This window comes from Passer domesticus, chromosome 6 (assembly GCF_036417665.1).
Source record: "Passer domesticus isolate bPasDom1 chromosome 6, bPasDom1.hap1, whole genome shotgun sequence".
Classification (NCBI taxonomy): domain Eukaryota; kingdom Metazoa; phylum Chordata; class Aves; order Passeriformes; family Passeridae; genus Passer; species Passer domesticus.
Window position 1 is genome coordinate 73,120,185 of NC_087479.1, and position 19,938 is coordinate 73,140,122.

A 19,938-nucleotide genomic window follows, 5' to 3' on the forward strand; every position below is an offset into this window, starting at 1 on the left:
AGAAGGCTAAGGGCGGAAATCTACCAGTTTATTCAATCCTCTTCTTTTATACCTTGGTTTGCTACTAGTGGACCTCATTGGTCATTTCACCAACACATTTCACATGCTCGGCTAATGAAGACAAGACCCTGCAGTAAACAACTTTATGGAAAAAACAACTTATTACAAACATTGTCAGGGCACCAGTTATTAATGTTTGTTTTACATTGGGCCCTTCTGGGGGCTCCCAGGATGGGGGAAACCCTCCTGTAGTAGTTCTGTGCCAGGGAAAAGGAAATGCACAGGACTTTTTTGGTCTTCAGCTTCTTCTTTACTTTTATCTTATCTAAAGTTTTGCATGCTGTGCAGACCAGGCTCAGCGTGCAGGAAAAGCACTGCAAAATGGTCCCAAAATATACAGTTTCAAGGTCTTTTAAAGTTGTCTCATCCAATTAATTCTTAAGGCATGCATTATTTTTACTTACCTACCAAGAACTCATCCCTGGACAGTCCACGTAACCTCTCCACTGTGCTTGCCTTGACCAGTCATCCTCTGTCACCAACACTGCAGAAAATGGAGCAGATGAAGAAGAAGAAGAAGACAGGGACTATAACCAAATTCCTGCATCTTGCTTCCTATCTACACCATACTAAAAATCCCAAAACCTAAATTTCTCACCCAAGTAACATACTATACTACTCTATATTACCTATTTCACACTTTGGTGAATTCTAATCTATCTCAAAGTCATGGAAGTCCTCTCAATGGACGAATGTTAAAGGCAGTGTTTCTCTGGGGGTCAGGACCCCTCAAAGCAGACAGAGAAATATTCCCTGTGCTCTGGATTCCCACACATTTAACCTAAAAACATTGAACCCTTGAGATGCTAAGTTACCCAAAAAATGTTCCAAATAATTAGGATTAGAAGGACAAGAAACAGGGAACAACAGAAAGACAGATCTATAGAAAGACACGCACATAGGTACCAGCTGTTCAGGTTCCAGCATCGCTGACAGAGAAACCCCAGCAGAAGGAAGGATCCAGAGCATGGGCTGGCCTCGTGCTCTGGCTTTTAACCCCCTGGGCCTTCATGGGTCCGCCCCTGAGGTGGGACTGCCAGTGGCTTGGCCAATCAGAGTCAGGGCAGGCAGCAGCTGCTAGCGTGTGATTGCACCTCTGTTCTGTGATTGACAGCTGTGCCAGGGCTGGGGGCGGGGCTCTGTCCCACCACAAGCCAAGGCCTGACCCGGCCCTGGCCCCACATGGGCATTCCGAGCATCCCAAGGCGTCTCGGGACATTGATCTCATGCAGCCTCTGACAGTGACCACGGTGACACTACAAAACCTCATGGAACCAAAGGGCCATGTGACACTGTGATGCCTCATAGAATCAAGGAGACCACTGTGAAACTCGGAGGTGCCAAGGAACCAAGGGTCCATGGTGACCTTGTGGATCCTGTAGTGTCACAGAGGAGCCATTGTGACATAGCGAAGGCGCATTGAGCCAAGGAGCCATGGTGACACATCAGGGCTTTGTGGAACCACAAAGCCATTGTGATATTGCAAGGCCTCATGGAAGCACAGGGCCATTGTGACACTGCAGAAGCAAGGGGAACATTGTGACACTCCAGGGCCTCATGGAACCAAGGAGACCATTGGGACACTGTGGGGTCCCACGAAACCAAGGGAACAGGGAACAGGTCTGGCTGGCTGGGCCTCCTGGGGACCACCTGACAGGTCTAGCTGACCTTGGCATGTTGCGGGCTGCTTCTCATCTGTCCCTGAAGCACTGGGGCTCTGGGCTTTCCTTCCTGTGAGAGAGAAATGTCCTTTTCCTCCAGGGGCCCATTGCCAAAACTGGGATTCCTTGCCAAATTACCTTATATGCAAAGATTGTTCCCAGATGAAATCTGCCAGGAAAGACAGATCTGGCTGCCTTGGCCCCCCAGGGGCCATCTCCCATCTGCCTTTGAAACCCTGGGACCATGTGCTTTTCTTTCTTATGGGAAAAAAAACATCCATCTCGACCAGGCACCCATGGCCAAAATTGGGCATCAGCCTCCAGCATTCCCTATAGGCAAGGATAGCTTCCAGACCAAAGCTGCCAGGAGTGACAAGTCTGGCTGGCCTTGGCTTCCTGAGGGCTGTCACTCATCTTCCTCAGAAACACTGGGGCTCTGTGCTTTCCTTCCTAATGAAAAGAATTCTCCTTCCTGGCCAGGCACCCATGGCCTAAATTGAGATTCCACCTCCGAAATGTTCTATATCCAAGGATAGCCCCTAGATGAAAGGTGCCAGGAGAGAGATGTCTGGCTGGCTTGGCCCATGGGTGGCCACCTCTCATCTTCCAGGACACTTGGACTTTGTGCTTTTCTTTCCAATGGGAAAAACCCATAAATCTTGACCAGGTGCCCAAGGCCAAAAACAGGATTCTACCTCCAAAGCTCCATACATCCAAGGATTGCCCCTCAGTGAAAGCTGCCAGGACAGACAGGTCTGGCTGCCTTGTCCTCTTGGGGGTTGCCTCTCAGCCAGTGTTTTGCTTTCCAAACACTGGGGCTCTGGGCTTTTCTTCCTGTGGAAAAGAACCATCCCTCTTCTCCAGGGGTCCATGGTCAAAAAAGGGATTCTTCTTCCCAAATTCCTTGTATCCAAGGATTCCTCCTGACAAAAGCTGCCAGGACAAACAGGTCTGGCTGGCTTGGCCTCCCAGGAGCCATCTCTCTCCTGTTCTGCCTTTGAAACCCTTGGAATCTGCACTTTCCTTCCTATGGAAGAGAACTGCCCTTCTTATCTATGCAGAAATGGCTAAAATTTGGATTCCACCTCCAAAATTCCCTCTATCCAAGATTTGCTTTTAGGCAAAAGCTACCAGGATAGAGACGTCCAGCTGGCCTAGGCCTCTGATGGCTGCCTTTCATCTGCCCCTCAAACCCCGGTGTTCCGTGCTTTCCTTCCTACGGAAAAGAACTGTCCTTCTTCCCCAGGTATCCATGTCTGAAATTGGGATTCCACCTGTAAAATTCCCTATACCCAAGGGCTGCTCCCAGGCATAATCTGCCAGTACCATCAAGTCTGGCTGGCTTGGCCTCTGGTGACTGCCCCTGCAACACTGGGGCTGGGTTCTTTCCTTCCCATGGAGATCACTGGGACACTGTGGGGACCTCATGAAACCAAGGGGATCATTGTGGCACCACTGGAGCCCATGGAACCAAGGGGCCGTGGTGACACAGCAGGGCTTCATGCAACCCAGAGATCATTATGACTCTGTGGGACCTGATGGAACCATGGAGATCATTCTGACCCTTCAGGGCTCTGTGTCACCAAGGGGGTGACATTATGGCACCTCAGTGCCTCATGGAAGCAAGGGACCATTGGGACCCTGTGGGGCCCCATGGAACCGAGGGCACATGGAGCAGGTCTGGCTGGCTTGGCCTCCCAGGGGCCACCTGACAGGTCTGGCTGATCTTGGGATGTCAAGGGCTGCCTCTCATCAGCTCCTGGAGCACTGGGGCTCCATGCTTTCCTTGCTATGGAATAGAACCATCTACCTTTTCAGATGCCCATTGCCAAAATTGGTACTCTCCCTAAAATATTTCCTGTATGCAAAAGTATCTCCCAGAACAAAACCTGCCAGCTCTGGCTGCCCTTAGCCTTTGGTGGTAACCTCTCATCCACCTGGGAAACAGTGGGGCTCTCTTCCTTACTTCCTACGGAAAAGAACCAGCTTTCATGTCCAAGAGCCATGGCAAAAACTAAAATTTGGCCTCCTCAATTCTGTATATACATAGATTGCTCCCAGCCAAAAGTAGCCAGGACAGAAAGGTCAGGCTGGCCCTGTCCTCTGGTGATTTCCTTAGACTAGGAGCTGAAGGTTTTCATTTGGAAATACCTTGGAGAGCACCCAGAGTTCTTCCAAGGAAGGGTTTTGAGGCCTTGGGCCCATGACCACTACATATGGACAAAGGAGCTCTGTGTTCTGTGATGTTGTGGTGCTTTTGCATCATGGAAGTGATGTTCTAAAAGAAGCTGCTAGTAGTTTCCTCTGTCTCTGGAAAAAAAAAAATCAGTAATTAGCTTTGAGAATTGACAGTCTGTTAAACCACTGAGGAACCTGTAAATGCCTCTGTGAAGACACACATTAAAGATGAGAAAGCCTGGGAGGGTCTCTTTCCCTTCTGTCTGGCAAAGAGGTAACAAGGCTGGCCCAGCCCCCGTCTCAGCCGGGCCGGGCCGGACGGCTCCTGCCGTGGGGCCGGGCCCCTTCCCAGGGAGCCCCCCAGGCCCCATCGGCTGCCGGGCAGGGCAGGGGAGGCCGCGGGGCCGAGGCCGGGCCGGGCCATGGCTGCGGTTTCCAACACCTGGGCGCTACCGAGCCCTGCCCCGCCGCCAGCCTGGGCCCAGCCAGGATCCGCCGGGCCCCAGGAGCAGCCCCGGGCCGGGCCGGCTCCACCAAGATTCTGCCACCCTTGGGGTTCACCCGCAAGCCCCGGGCAGGGGGAGGAGAAGCCATGGGCCCCGGCCGTGCTGCTGCTGTGTTCTGGCCTGGCTGCTGAGATCCTGGCCCTGCCCCAGCGCGGCCCATCCTGACACAGCCCCAGCGCAGCCGCTGCAGAAACCTCCATGGTAAAACAGCTCTGGCCGCAAGGACCGAGCCTGGCCGGGGTCACGGAACCATCTGCAGGCCCCAAGAAAGATATTAACTCTTTCAGTGCTTCCATCCTCCCTCAAGTGAGAGAAAAGTACAAAGTGCAGGCACGTAGAGGAGTAACATGAAGACACCGAAGTCAGTGAAGGGGAGGTTGAGTCCCAGATGAGTGTGAGCATATTTTGCTGTCTGAAACACTAATTTAGGGAGCTGAGAAACACTAATTTAGGGAGGATTTGGGTTCACAAATTTCAAATGAAAGAGTTTTGATCTCCCAAATCAAAAACCTGTTTAGGGAGAGCTGGAATACGTGTATGGGGAGGCCTGGCAGACTGACTATACCCCAAACCCACCAGGGCAAGTGCTGCATGCCTGTGGTGGTGAGAACAACGGCTGGATGACTGCAGACAGAGCCTGTGTCCCATGTCACTGCCTGGGACACTGTTCTGGGCTTGGAAAATGAGTGTTATGGGCACATGGTGCCCCATGAAAGAATTTAATCACAGTGTGGGACTCATTTCCAAAACAACCTTACAGACACCTGGCCAAGAGGGAGGCACTGAGTGGATTTATGACATCCCCTGTGATAGACTGGCCTCTGGAAAGGTGGAAGGATGGAACGGGCTGGTGAAAATGACAGCGAGCAATGGGTGGTGGGACAATAATATTCTGCTCCAACTGATGTTATTCTTGCATTGAGAACAAAATTAAATTAAGTCATGTAAACTGAAATGTTTCTCATTTTGAGAAATCACCCTGAATAGCAAAAGTATTGTGATATTAATGTAGCACCTTCAGATCCTTTTTTTAGGCTTTAGAGAAGGAAAATAAAGAGAAAATCCCTAAGTCTTGATGTTGTATGTGTAGCATTGGACACATCTGCTCTACGCATTTAGGTTAGCAAGAGAAAGAAGGTTTAAATGCAGTTGTAAAGCCCAGTGCAGAGAGGGCTAAGAAGGCTGGCTGCAGGCACAGATTAGAAAGCAATAAAGGTAAAAGAAAGTTCAGGAGGAAGGTAAAAGTCGTCTGGCTCTTATTTGCATAGCATAGTCCTTTGTGATATTTGAACAAAACTACAGGAAATCCAGGAAACAGATGCTTTTGATATGGGTAAACTGCTTGACATTGCATGGGCAGCACATACAAATCCACGGAAAACCAGCTGGAAGTGACTAAATAGAAAATAATTCCAGCTGAAGAAAAAGGAATCAGCAAAGGACTGCTGCTCCCAGGAAGGGGGGAGTGGGTCTCGTGGCAGGGGAAGGGGTTCAGTTCCTCGACCTTCATTAGAAAGATGGGGAACAAATCTATGCACATATTGTAAAAAAGATGGACATTGGAAGCAGAAGTGTCCTCACCTAAAACCCAGGACTTCTCCAAACCCCCTCATGGCAATAGCTGGGTACTTGTGAAGGGGACCAGAGGTTTCATCCCCAGCAGAGCCTTTGGTAACAGCCACACTGGGAAAGGAAAAACTGGGAGTTTTGGTAGGCACAGGAGCTGGCTATTTTGTGTGAAATACCCTGCAAGGGAAGTGATGATTCCATCACAACTGTCAGTACCACTGGGACTGGTGAAACACACCCGTTTTTCAAGCCAGCTGTGCAATGCAAACTTCACAGTGCCAGAGGTTTATGTCCAAAAAGGAGACAAAAGGGTCCTGTAACTTTATTCTAATAAAGGGAGAGGCCATGACACGTTTACCCTGGGGTCTCTCCAATTTTTTGAGGACACAGCCTCCTTTTCAATACTATTTTCCCATCCAGATCACCCTCTGTCTTTCCCCATTGGCTCAGGTACTTGAGAGGTACAGACTCCCCAAATCACCCAATACATATCCCCCTCCTAATATGCACCCCTCTTTTTCTTTGCACCTCTGTTCTTCTTTTCTAAGTCCAGGGATTTAACATGGTCTTGGATAATCAGCAGTCTGTGTCAATTAGTAGCATTCCTCTGAAATGTGTGGTTCCTCCTGTTGCTTCTTTCACCTGCCAGTATCTGCTTTTATCTAGAGGCAGACTCACAGTTTGTAAAGACACATTCCTCCAATTCCTTCAACAAATTCAAACTGGGAAAATTATGCATAACCCATCAATTCTTGTACTTGTCTATATCTCCGAAACCTTTATTAGTAGGAAACTTAGTGTGAAAATTGAATGCAGAGATGAAGTTTTGGGAATGCCGCTTCATTCAAACAAGAAAGCACTGATGAGGGCTCCAGCTTAGGCTTGCCAGATCCCACAAGCTCTTTTGAATTATTCACTTGTGCCAAGGATGGCTCAGCTGCTTGTGAGCAGTCACAGCTACAGTGCTGTCAATTCAGGAAGCTCCTAGATTGCCTCTGGGACAAGGCCTGACAGCTGTGTACCACAGTCGGTACCCCGGGGCTGGGAACAAAAGGGAGGCCACTGTCTGTCCCCAGCTGTCCCAGACTGCTAGGCAAGATGTATTCTATTTGCCATCTGTTAAAAGTGTGGCAGTTATCTTCTGTTAATTGGGCAGTTTTTCTTTATCTCTTCCACAAACCAATCCTCCCTCCAGGGAGACACCTGCTGTTAATGAGCCATTGAGTGTTACTAATAGAATTACATCATCTCATTGGGAGATGCTCTGCCCAGAGGGAGGAGCCAAGCATTCCTACCTGGATAGAATCTGAGATTTTTGGGACAGCAAGACAGCTTCTCCACTGGATTTCCCAGAGCAACAGCTGTTTCTACTGGATCTTCAGAGGAAGACTCCACCCTTTGCTACAGGATCACTGCTCCAACAGAACCACACCTGACACTCCAGGAGGAGTGCAGCCACCATTCCAATTGGACTGCTACCAACACCCTGACCCACAGAGTGTCAGGTTGTGCTCTGACTCTGTCAGTGTTGTTTTGTTTTACTGCATTGTTTATTTTATCTTTTTATTTTCTTCCCTAATAAAGAACTGTTATTCTTGCTCCCATATCTTTGCCTGAGAGCACCTTAATTTCAAATTTATAACAATTCGGAGGGAGGGGGTTTACATTTTTCCATTTCAGGGGAGGCTCCTGCCTTCCTTAGCACAAAGCTATCTTTCCAAACCAAGACACCAGCCAATTGCTCAGGTACCAAGTGGAACTAATGGACCCTCAGAACCACCTCTGTTGTTAATCCAGCTGTGTTTCTGTTGGCCTCCAAAGTATTCCAGAACATGATTGCCTGCAAGCAACCAAAGGAGTTGATTCCAGCCAGCCGGACTTGAAGGAGAGCCCGATGGAGAACCCAGACTGGGAGCTATACATGGACAGAAGTAGCTTTGTTCACAAGGGAAAACACATCTGGGTTTGCAGTGACTAGGCTGAACAAAGGAGTTAAATACAAGGCTCTAACATCAGGTGTTCCAGCGCAGAAGACCAAACTGGTTGCTCTCAGCAGGGTGTGGGAACTGAGAAAGAAAGAAATTGATCACCTGGATGGATTCTAAGTATGTTTTTTGTGTAGTCCTTGCCCATGGGGCAGTCTGGAGAGAGAGGTTTGTTATCAGCACGAGGTTCATCGATCAAACACGGCACACAAATATTACACCTGCTGGAAGCGGTACATAAACCAGCTGAAGTTGCAATTCTGCACTGTAGAACACACCAGACAAATAGGGCCAAACACAAAGTAAAATAGGGCCAAAATAGGGAAATGACTTGGCTGACAGGGCAGCTAAAGAGGCTGCAGAAAAAGGCATCCACATTTTGGTTCCACAGCAAGAGATCAGTGTAGCAGCTGTTAGGCTGGAATATGGTGCAAAGGATGGTCAGTTAAGTGAAGCATCATAAGCTAGACTTCACCCTGGTGCATAGGCAGTCAGCCCTTCTGGACAAGTAATAGTTCCCAAAAAATGATGAGAGAAATACTAGAGAGCACCAATCTATACATTGGAGTGCAGAAAAATACTTAAGACACTTAAGTAAGACAGCAGTTGGCTCCAAGATGACCAGAAAGACCTCTTAAGTTTCACCCAGGGATTGGTCATAAAATTCTTAGAAAACTTAAAGGTCAAAGCAGCCAAAATACTCATTGTAACTAATTGTTGGAAATGTTCTCAACTAATGTTGAGAGGAATGGGATTCCCTTGGAGGGCCCACCCTGGGGGGGGGCAGAACTCTGTCAATGGGCTCTGAGTGGCAATGGAGTCAGTGAAGGGACAGTTCAAGAAAACTGCTGTGGAACACAGGAATCCAATGATCAGTTTGACAGGATTCACTAAGATTTCCTTCAGGAGAAACCCAACCCTGTTATTTCAAGGGTTCAAGGCCACAATGTGAAAGGATTTCTGTGCTTTGCCATCGCTCCCAATGCCAATGCCTGTGGCTGCACCCTCCTGTCACTGCTGTGTCCCAGGGCTGCACCGAGGACATCCCTCTGCACGATGGCTGTGCCATTCCCAAGGGTATGGCACGGCCAGGATGTCCCCAGTGTCACCAGCCGCCCTCACCTGCTGTCCCTAAAGTGGCCATTCCCATCCCACCAGGAGTTATCTGCCTGATGAGCATCTACGGGACGCACCACAACCCAGACCTTTGGCCTGAGCCTGAGGTAGGGCTGCCCTGTGAGGTGTCCCTGTCACCATGGTGGTGACAGCTGTGTCCCCTCAGTGTGACTGTGTTGGTGTCACCCCAGGTGTTCAACCCTCTGAGGTTCAGCCTGGAGAACAGCAAGGGACGGTCCCCGTCGTCCTTCATCCCCTTCTCTGCTGGCCCCAGGTATGTGGTGGAGTGGGGACAGGAGCGTCCCCAGGTGCCACCCCCATCCCTGGCTGGGTTCACAGTGGGGTGACACTGACAGTGGGGATGTGGTGGCAGGAACTGCATCGGGCAGAGCTTTGCCATGGCTGAGATGAAGGTGGCAGTGGCACTGACACTGTCCCGGTTTGTGTTGCGGAGGGACACGGCGAGGCCACCCCCGCGTCGCAAGCCCGAGCTGATCCTGCGTGCTGAGGACGGGCTCTGGCTGCTGCTGGAGCCACTGGGAGTGGCTGAGGGACACAGGTCACCTGGACATGGGGACATCCTGCAAGGGAGGTGTCACAGCCAGGGAAAGAGCAGGGAATAAACGGGAGCATGAAGGGGACAGTATCGTGGTGGTGGTGGGGATGTGGTGTCCTTGGTCATGGGACACCTCATGGCATGGACATGTCAACCCATTGCCTTGTCCCCTTGTCCTCATCCATGGCCATATAGCTCCATGTCCCCATCTATATCTGTGACACCCCCCCCCCATGCCCAATATTGCCATCCACAGCCATGTCCACACCCACGTCCTTGTCCATGTCCCCATCCCCATCCCCACCCATGTCCCCCAATGTCACCATCCATATCTTAGTTAAATGCCTTTGTTTGAGTGAAGGGATGAAGAAAAATAAAGGAAAATGAAAGCCAAAATAAAAGAATTTACGTGTCCATGCTGGCTGAGTATCCATGTGCCTGGGTGGGTAGAACCTTTTCTAGAGGAATTTCCACTCCACTGTCTCCAAAATCTTGTGGTTTTGCTCCAGTCCATCACCATTTGGCTGTGAAAAATGCCTATGGGCCAGAGAGAATTGGAATCATGGAATGATTTTGATTGGAAAAGACCTCCAACACCATCCGGTATTCCTTGATGCCACCTGAAGAAATGATTGGATGCAAAAGGTGAGATTTTTTTGGGGTGGAAAGTAAAAAACTGTGCTGTCCCCTATGAAATTCTGCTGTCGGTTTGCATCCCAATGGATTTTTCTCTGGCTGTATCCCAAGTGCCCAAGGTGAGCCAGGAAGATGTGGAGATGACCAGCCAGGTTTCTTCCCAACATGGATCACCAGGACTATGGATCACCAAGTCTCTGCCCAACGAGGGTCATCGTGGACCATCCAATGGGGGTCCTCCAGTGGGGGATGGAGCTGGAGCAGCGCTCAAAGCTCTTCCTGCACACGGGGCACTTGTAGGGCTTCCCTTACTGCTGCCTCCCTTGGTGCTGGGTCATAGTAGAGTTCTGGGAGAATCGCTTCCCACACTTGGAACAATGTTAGGGCCCCTCCCCAACGTGGATCCGCTGGTGGGTGATGAGGGTGGAGTTTCTCTTAAAGCCCCTCCCGCAGTCGGGGCAGCGGAAGGGCCTCTATTCTGTGTGAATCTGCTGATGCTTGAGGAGACGGTATCTGCTCTGAAACCTCTCCCCACACTCAGGACACTCATAGTGCTTCTCCCCAGTGTGGATCCTCTGGTGGGCATTTAGGGCGGAGCTCTGCCTGAAGCTTTTTCCACATTCCCCACACTTGTAGGGCCTCTCCCCAGTGTGGATCCTCTGGTGCAAAATCAGATGGCAGCTCTGGATGAAGCTTTTCCCACATTCCTCGCACTCGTAGGGCCTCTCCCCAGTGTGGATCCTCTGGTGCATAATCAGCCTGGAGTTCTCAATGAAGCTCTTCCCACATTCTGAGCATGTGTAGGGACATTCCTCAGTGTGCATTGTCTGGTGGATGATCAGGCGAGAGCTGTCACGGAAGCCCTTCCCACACTCCCCACACACGTAGGGTCGTATCCCAGTGTGGGTCATCTGGTGGAGTTTCAGGCTGGAGCTCCTCCTGAAGCCTTTCCCACATTCTCCACATTTATAGGGCCGTTCCCCACTGTGGATCCTCTGGTGGAGTTTCAGGTTGGAGCTCATCCTGAAGGTCTTTCCACATTCCCCACACTCTTAGGGCCGTTCCCCGGTGTGGGTCCTCTGGTGGATGATCAGGTGGGAGCTGATCCTGAAGCTCTGTCCACATTCCCCACACTCATAGGGCCGTTCCCCAGTGTGGATCCTCTGGTGGACAATCAGGTGGGAGCTGCTCCGGAACCTCTGTCCACATTCCCCACACTCATAGGGCCGTTCCCCAGTGTGGGTCCTCTGGTGGATGATCAGGTGGAAGCTGATCCTGAAGCTCTTCCCACACTCCCCACACTCGTAGGGCCATTCCCCAGTGTGCACCATCTGGTGGCGGACCAGGAGGGAGCTCGTGAGAAAACTCTTCCCACACTCCAAGCACTGGTGGGGCTTCTTGCCATCATCAAGCTGCTCATTGGCCACCACTTCAGAGTTCTGGCCAGATCTCTGGCTGCCTTCCTGGCACAGGCTGGGTCTTTCCCCCTCAGAGCATCCTGGGCTGGGTTTGGAGCCCCTCCTCCTGCGGGATCTCCAGGGCTTTTCCTCCCAATTGGATTCCTGTGCCATGGAGCTGCTCAAAACGGCCTCTTCAACGAGGTTCTGCCGCAGGGATTTGCCCTCCCTGGTCTTCATCCTCAGCTCATTATCTGTGGGAGAATGACAAGGAGAGGGTGGGATTTGCCTCTGTGCCAGAGGGAAGGAGAAGGAGATCCCCCCAGTCCATCCCCAGCAGGACAGCGTTGGCAGCAGGGTTGTCCTGCAGCCAGGGGCCATGCTGGGCTGGGAGATGGAGCAGGAGAGAGGGAGAAAGGGGCAGTGATTTCTTCCTCACCTGCCTCAGTGTCCTGGAGCACCTTCCCCTTCCTCACAGCCTTCTCCTCCATCCAGATAAGGTCTGGGAATGGGAAATCCTGATTTGGGGAAAAACAAGATGTGAGTGCATTGGCTTTGAAGGTCCACTGGCCAAGTCCATCTCTAGAAGTCACCAGCATTCTGGTGGCCAGAGAAACCTCCAAAATTCATTAAGTCCAAAAACTCTCCTAGGAGTTCCCTGTTTCCAGGGTCCTTTGGGGTTATAGGGGTCCCTCTTCTCAGAGCTGCTGGGGGGCCTGTGGGTCCTGGGCATCCCCCACTCCCGGGTCCTGCTCAGCCATGCTGAGGAGCTTTTGGGGGTCCCACGGCTCATCCTCCCCTGATTCTGTGACAAATGTTTTTGTGATTCGTGTCAATTGGCAATGGAATCAGCAAATGTTTCTATCTGCTGAGTCGAAAATAGACACTAAGAAAGGTTTTGGAACTTTTTGACCAAATAGCCAAATAAAGCATTGAAATAAAAGAAGTATAGTAAAGAAATGAGGTTGCAAGATGACTGATGCTTGGAATAGAATATAGGTAGTTGTTGTAAAGCTAAGAGATACTGCAACAAAGCAACTAAATGCTTATGTATAAAAAAAGCTTGATGCACTTGACCAAATCATGTAGCAGACACCAGTGTAAGGCCTCCCTCCAGATGACCACAAGAAGGATAGGAATCAATGACCACCTGGAAAGATTATGAAACTGCGGATCCCAGCTTATTGATATTTGCTGATTTGGACTAACTGAGCTCATTGGAAAATGTGATCAGGTGGGAGCTGCTGGTTTGCTTTCTTTAAAATAAAAGATATAGAAATAAAATCCGGATTGACTATTAAGATTTTATATCAATTTGGTGACGCCGACCTGATGCCCTGGGATCTCTCGGACTGAGGCTACTGCAGGAACACCCCACTTTTGTGATCCATAGAAGCCAATAGCCCAGGAGCTAATGGGACCACAAACCTGGTAAAGAAAGCAAGCAAGGAACTGAGCTCCCTGAGAACTGCAGTTTAAATCACCTGCAATTCCAGTGCATGAAGATCCAGACAAGAGCAGCGGGCTGTGAGTATCATTTGGTTGGGTGGACACGGCAGTGTCTGAGTGAAAGTGAGTGAGTGAGACGCAATATTATCGCGGAGCCATCGAGGAGTCCTTCTATCCGTGCTTCCATCACCCCGCGAGGGCTCGGCCAGTGAAGGGACAAAGCGAGTGCTGTGAGACACTGCTCACGATGGCTCAGGGGAACAGTAAGACCTCTGGCTCAAGGAACCCCCAGGGAGGTTCAACAAGCCCCCAGAGAGGCTCAAAGGGCCCCAAGAGAGGCTCAAGGTTATGGGGCCCCCAGAGAGGCTCTAAAAACGAGAAAGGGAGTGAATAACCAGAGATACCCCTGGACAGCCCCCTGGGGTTAACAACTGCACATTGGGATGCAATGCCCTCTAGGAAGGGAAAAAGTAAAGAAGAGATGGTCCATTATTGCATGGTAGAGTGGACTAAGGAAGAAATTAGGCCTGATCATTTATATTGGCCAGTGCTGGGTCCTTTCATGATTGGATGTGTCAAGCTTTAAATCTTTATGTAAATAGTAAGGAACCCTTTGATCAGGAGGAAAGTGATTATGTGGCACTTTTGAGCGGCGGGGGGGGGGTTTCTCTGCAGTGATAACATTATACCCCCTGAAAACTAAAAAAAGGAGAAAGGCAGAGGAAAAAGAAAAACCTTGGGAACCATTAGACAATTTGCCCCCTCCCTATCAAGGGCAGGAAACTCTCTCCTCCCCTGAGAGGCCACGGAGCTCGATGACTCCACCCCTATCATCACCATCTAGTAGGACTCGGAGCAAGAGGAGAGAACGACGCTAGGAAAATAATTCTAGCGGGGAGGAGAAAGATCAAAAGAAGAGACTATTCCCCTTGAGAGAAGTACTTATGGGAAGAAATGATAGGGGAATAGCGTCTGTAACAGTCCCACTTCATAATGCGGATGTAAGAGAATTTAAAAAGGAAATGGGGAGGCTGCTTGGAATACCCTTTAGGGGTTTCTGAGAGGTTAGACCAATTTTTAGGGCCAAATACCTACACCTGGGATGAGCTTCAAGCTATATTAGGAATACTATTTACTACTGTAAGGAAAGGGAAATGATTAGGCAAGCAGGAATGAGAGACTGGGAAAGGAGACACCAGCAGGGTCCACGTGGGGATCAAAAATGGCCTAATCAGAACGAGCAGGACAGACAAAATGTGAGGGACCTTGGAGATATCATTATACAAGGGATACAGAATGCTGTACCTCGAGGGCAAAATATTAACAAGGCTTTCTGCGTGCACCAAGAAAAAGATGAAACACCTACAGATTGGCTTGAGAGGCTCAGAAAGAGCCTGCAAATGTATTCAGGAGCAGATCCAGATTCACCAGTAGGAGCAGCATTGCTTAAAACTCCATTTGTGGCAAAATTATAGGGAGACATATTAAAAAAAAAAAAAAAAAAGGCTAGAGAAATGAGAGGATTGGCAGGACTGGGGTCTCCAAGAGCTATTGTGGGAAGACCAAAAGGTGTACGTGAGGAAAGGTGAAGAAACACAAAAGGCAAAAGCCAAGATATTTGTAGCAGCTGTGAGGGAAACTCAGAAGGGGGGAAAAGAAAGCGTCTAGAACAGAAGGACAAAGACCTAGGGGAGATTATAAGAAACTTCCCCAAATGCGAAACCCCAGAGATGGTCCTGCAGATTATCATTGCTATTAGTGAGGAAGGAGAAGACAAAGCGAAGCTGTAAGCAACAACAAAAAGATGGGAGGAAAAAAAAAAGTCTGAAGAAGACAAATAGGGGTGTCAGGGGCTGTACATCTTGAGGACCAGATCATCAAAAGAGCTCTTGATAGAACTAAAAATAGGTTCCCAAGGGGAAGAAGTTACCTTTTCAGTGGACACTGGAGCAGAAAGATCAACTATACAGCACCTCCTCAAAGGGGGTAAAATTACTTAAGAAATTGCTCTAGTTGTGGCAGCAAAAGGGGAACCATTTAAAGTACCCATACTTGAAAATGTTGAAATTGAATCAGAAAATAAGATTTGTTTGAATGATTTGTTATTGGTACCAGAAGCAGACAATAATATGCTAGGAAGAAATTTAATTACAGCTTTAGGAATAAATTTAGAAGTGAAACAAGGAGAACTACAGGTACAGTTTTATACCTTAATGTCAGAAGATGAAGACAAAATTAATCCAAAAGTGTGGCACCATAAAGGGGAAACAGGAAAGCTGAAGATTGGACCCGTTAAGATAGAAATAAGTAATCCAGTCATTCCCATAAGAGTATCAGAAGCTTTGAGGGGTCCATCAGTGATAGCTGCTGTCCATGTAAGAGGACATCAGAGGGGAACAGATTATGGGACTCATGGCAATAATTTGGCTGATGCAGAAGCACAAAGGGCAGCAGTATGCTTACCTCTGTTTTTAAATCATTTGAATAAAAGTGAGGATGATACAAAGTAACAAAAATGCTGTATCTCACAGGAAATACAAGAGATGGAGGAACTAAGGGCTAAGCTAGAAGGGCATAAGTGGCTTTTACCAGATGGTAGAGAAATGCTATCTAAAAGTAATGTTAAAAGAATAATTCCCCAGTTACATTCATGAACTCATTGGGAAACATGAGCACTAAGTGCCCACTTTTTAAAGATTTTTGAGTGTATAAGAATATTTGATATAGCAAAACAGAAGACACAAGGATGCATTATTTGCCAGAAAATTAACAAGAAGACATCTAGACAGACCTCAAAGGGAGGGAGAAAAAATTCCTATAGGCCTTTTGAAAAGATACAAGTGAATTTTACCAAACCACAGAGAATGGGAAGATATAAGTATTTGTTAGTAATAGTAGTCCAATTAACTCATTGGGTAGAGACTTACTCTGCAACACAAACAACAGCACATTTTGTTACAAAGATTATTTTAGAAGAAATAATTCCATGATTTGGTATGCTTAGAGAGATTGATTCAGATCAGGGTTCCCACTTACCTCAAAAGTGTTAAAAGTAATGAAAGCTCTAGGGATCTCTTGGGAATACTACACCCCTTGGCACCCTCAGAGTTTGGGGAGAGTTGAAAGAATGAACCAGACCCTAAAGCATCAGCAGGCAAAACTAATGATTAAAAAAAAGCTATCTTGGATTAAGCATTAATCCAGTATTTACCGAGTATTTACCACTGGCGTTGTTAAATATTTGAACAATGCCAAACTCAGAGCATAGGATCTCCCCATGCAAGATGTTATATGGGATGCCATGTTCTCAAGAGATGCCGGGAGATAAAATAACCTGTATTGAAAAGGACTGTAATTGCTATCCCTTTGTAAGCACTGAATGCAACTATTGGAAGGAGAGGTGGTGTTATCATTGTCACAGGGGTAATTCTCCAAGTGGGTTGTGTCCAGAGTGTAAACACATTGAACAGATTTTATCTGAATATATTTTTTATAAAAGAGACTAGAGAAAGGAACATTAAAACTAGATTCTTATGAGTGGTGGATGTTGTGGAAATACGGATTGAGAGGGGGACTATCAAGTGAGGCAAACATTAAAAAGATTGAGCGTTGCAAACGTAATCGAGTCCTTTGCAGATCCGAGCCAGCCAAAGCAAAGAACTGGGAAGTATTTAAGAAACGGCACGGAATGCAGGAAAGCTCACACGGAACCCCTGAAGAATATCCTTGCTTCAGAGAAGATGGTACCCCTCACTGCTGGGAGCACCCCGGGAGGCCAAGGAGGAAGAGGGACAATAAAACTTTGGGGCCTTCTGGTACTGTTGGGTCTTCCAGGGAATGGGAAACCAATCCCTGCTTGAAGTGCGACCAAAATGTAAAGTATGGCTGGACCATGGCCCGAGCACACACTCATATTAATGCAGGATGTGATGGGCCAGGACAACTTGAAACTTGTACAACAGGAGAAAAGAGTTACTGGGTAGCAACAGATTCAGGAGTGGGAGGATGGGCACCTGGAAACTATCAATTTTGTCACCAGGGAGAACCATTCTTCTCTTTTCCCAAAGGCAGAACATGGGGATACTCAAATAAAGGGGGAATACAAGATAAATTCAAGGAAGAGTTAGTGAAAAACATCACAAAGCATTTAGGGGAAATTCAAACCAAAAAGAACAAGAGCAGGAAGTGACCTGTATGAAATATTAAGAAAAGACTCAGGGATTGGGACCTCCCCATGTGAGGAAAAAAATTTGTTTATTGATCTGATGCAAAAAGTAGTTAAGGAATTAAATGTGACTAACTGTTGGGTTGGTGGGGATCCCAAATGACCAAGCAATGGCCGTGGAGGGGAGAAGGGGTTGGACCTGATCAGTTGATATTATGGAACACGACACAAAGATTTAATGAAATTCAACCTCAGGGGTAAATATTGACTCATGAAGCAGTAGGCCAAATTTGTATTTCTAGGAAAGGAAACAATTATACTACGTATGTAGGACATACCTCCTGCAAGTTGATATATACCACCAACTCCACTTTTACAACCTGGTGCCCAAAACCACCAACAGGTTATTGCTCCATCAATTGTACCAGTGGAACTGTCTGCTGGAAAAGTGTAACACATGCCAATCCTTTAGAGGAGGTAAAAGATCTTAAGGGATACTGGGAAAATCAGGGGCAGAAGGCTGAAAATTGGAAAGCTTCAAATGGATTATTTTGGATATGTGGTAAAAGGGCATATGATGAATTATCAAAGAGGTGGAGAAGTACCTGTACAATTGCAATTATACAACCTGCATTCTTTTTGCTACCAAAGAGCAAAGGTGAATATTTGGGACAATCTCTTTAGGAAACTCTGTGCAGAAGGAAACAAACTGAAATAGGAGGAAAACAGACCTGGAAAAATGAAGAATGGACTTCCCAATGGATCACAGATTACTGTGATCCTGCCTCCTGGGCTCAGCATGGCAGCTGGGGTTATAGAACCCCTATTTATATGCTTAAGCAAATTAGTAGATTACAGGCCAGTGTAGAAATTACTCTTAATCAAACATCAGAGGCATTGAAGCTTGTAGCTAGACAACTAAGCCAGACCAGAGCAGCAGTATATCAGAATAGGCTAGCCCCAGATTACTTATGAGCTGAAGAAAGGGAGTTTTGTGGAAAATCTAGTACATCTGAGTGCTGTTTAGAGACTGATGATAATGGAGAGGCTGTTACACATTTGGTAGACAAAATTAAACAAGTTGCACATGTTCCAGTGCAATAATGGAATTCCACATTAACTGACAATTCACGGAATAATTTGTTTGAAGGTGCCTGGTGGAAAACATTAGGGTTCACGTTGCTTTCTTCTGCATTAGGCCTATTGTTTATACCATGTTTGATTCCATGCTTTATTAGGTTAATGCATTCAGTGATCCAGGGAATGCAGATTTCAGCAATGCCCATAAACCCTAAAATAACAACCACAGGAGAAAAAACTCTCTCCCTTATGACAGTCAAGGGCAAAGCAGAACCAAATAAAACTGAAACTCAAACAGTATTAGCTCAATTTGAAGCAAAGACATGAATCAATAAGATAAAGGGGAGGATTATGAAAAATGTTTTTGTGATTTGTGTCAATTGGCAATGGAATCAGCAAATGTTTCTATCTGCTGTACCCAAAATAGACACAAAGAAAGGTTCTGAAACTTTCTGACCAAATGGCCAAATAAAGCATCAAAACAAAAGAAGTATAGTAGAGTAAAAGACAGGAAGTAGCAAGAGGACTGATGCTTAGAATAAAATAGAGGAACTTGTGCTAAAGCTAAGAGATATTACAACAAAGCAACTAAATGCTTATGTATAATAAAAAGCCTGATGCATTTTGTTACGTATATTTTGGTAATTTGTGCTGATTGAGACTATATGTGTATGTGTATATTGATAATTCGTACATTTTGAGTATTCTGTCAGACGTGGTATGAGTGTTATATAGGATATAGTATGATTTCTAATCAAACAAGTCATGAAGTCATGAGACGTGGCACTGTCACGAAGCGAGTGTGGACCCCAGGATCATAGTTCCACTCTTCCGAGAGGAAAGTGGTCGGTCGAGGGGGAAGCAGACAAAAAATCATTTTCAGACAAAAAAACCTGAAACTCGGGGAGCTCGGGGGATCGATTACGGGCAGGATCAGAAAGGGGAAGGTAAGTTCTCCAGCATGGGGGAAAAAGAAATCCAGGTAAAAGAAAAGATAAGAACAAGAGCTCATTACCAGCCGAAAATCCACAGACTGGTTCGCTGTGTGTCTAGTAGACTGGTAATATTTTTTCAAAAGGGGATCAGAACTTAGACACAGTACCAGTAAAAAAGTTTTTCTAGGAATTCCTTTCAGCTCAGAAAAAGGTACGTACATTAAGGGAACTTTAGGAAGAGCTTGTGAAATGGAGCAAAAAAAAGAGCAAGATTCAGGGAAATACTCAGAGCAAACCTGAAAAAGAACAGGAGAACAGTCTACCTGAAATTCCGAGAAATAGTGCGTTGAGGTGGATGCTAGAACACTAAGCGAACTGCCCCAAGAGACAAATAAGATCCAAAGAACTAATGATACATTATTGCGTAGAAACAGGGGGAGATGAGGAAATTAGAAAACATCTAATCTAGCCTGTGTTTAGCACCTTCAAAAAGATGGACTTGCCAAGCTTTACATCATCACGTGGGTGGTAAGAATTTGCAAAATAAAGAGGAAGGGGACTATGCCAGATTATGGGACTATGCTAGTACAAGATTATTCCCAATCAAAATTTACAGAAATGCTGCGACCCAAAGACAAATAAAAA

The 19,938-nt window shown here is 47.2% G+C and overlaps 1 pseudogene; it reads right to left on the reverse strand.

The window, feature by feature from the left end:
• The window catches only part of LOC135304012 (zinc finger protein 271-like), a 75,821-nt pseudogene that overhangs the window by 50,877 nt on the left and 5,006 nt on the right, over nt 1–19,938 (reverse strand).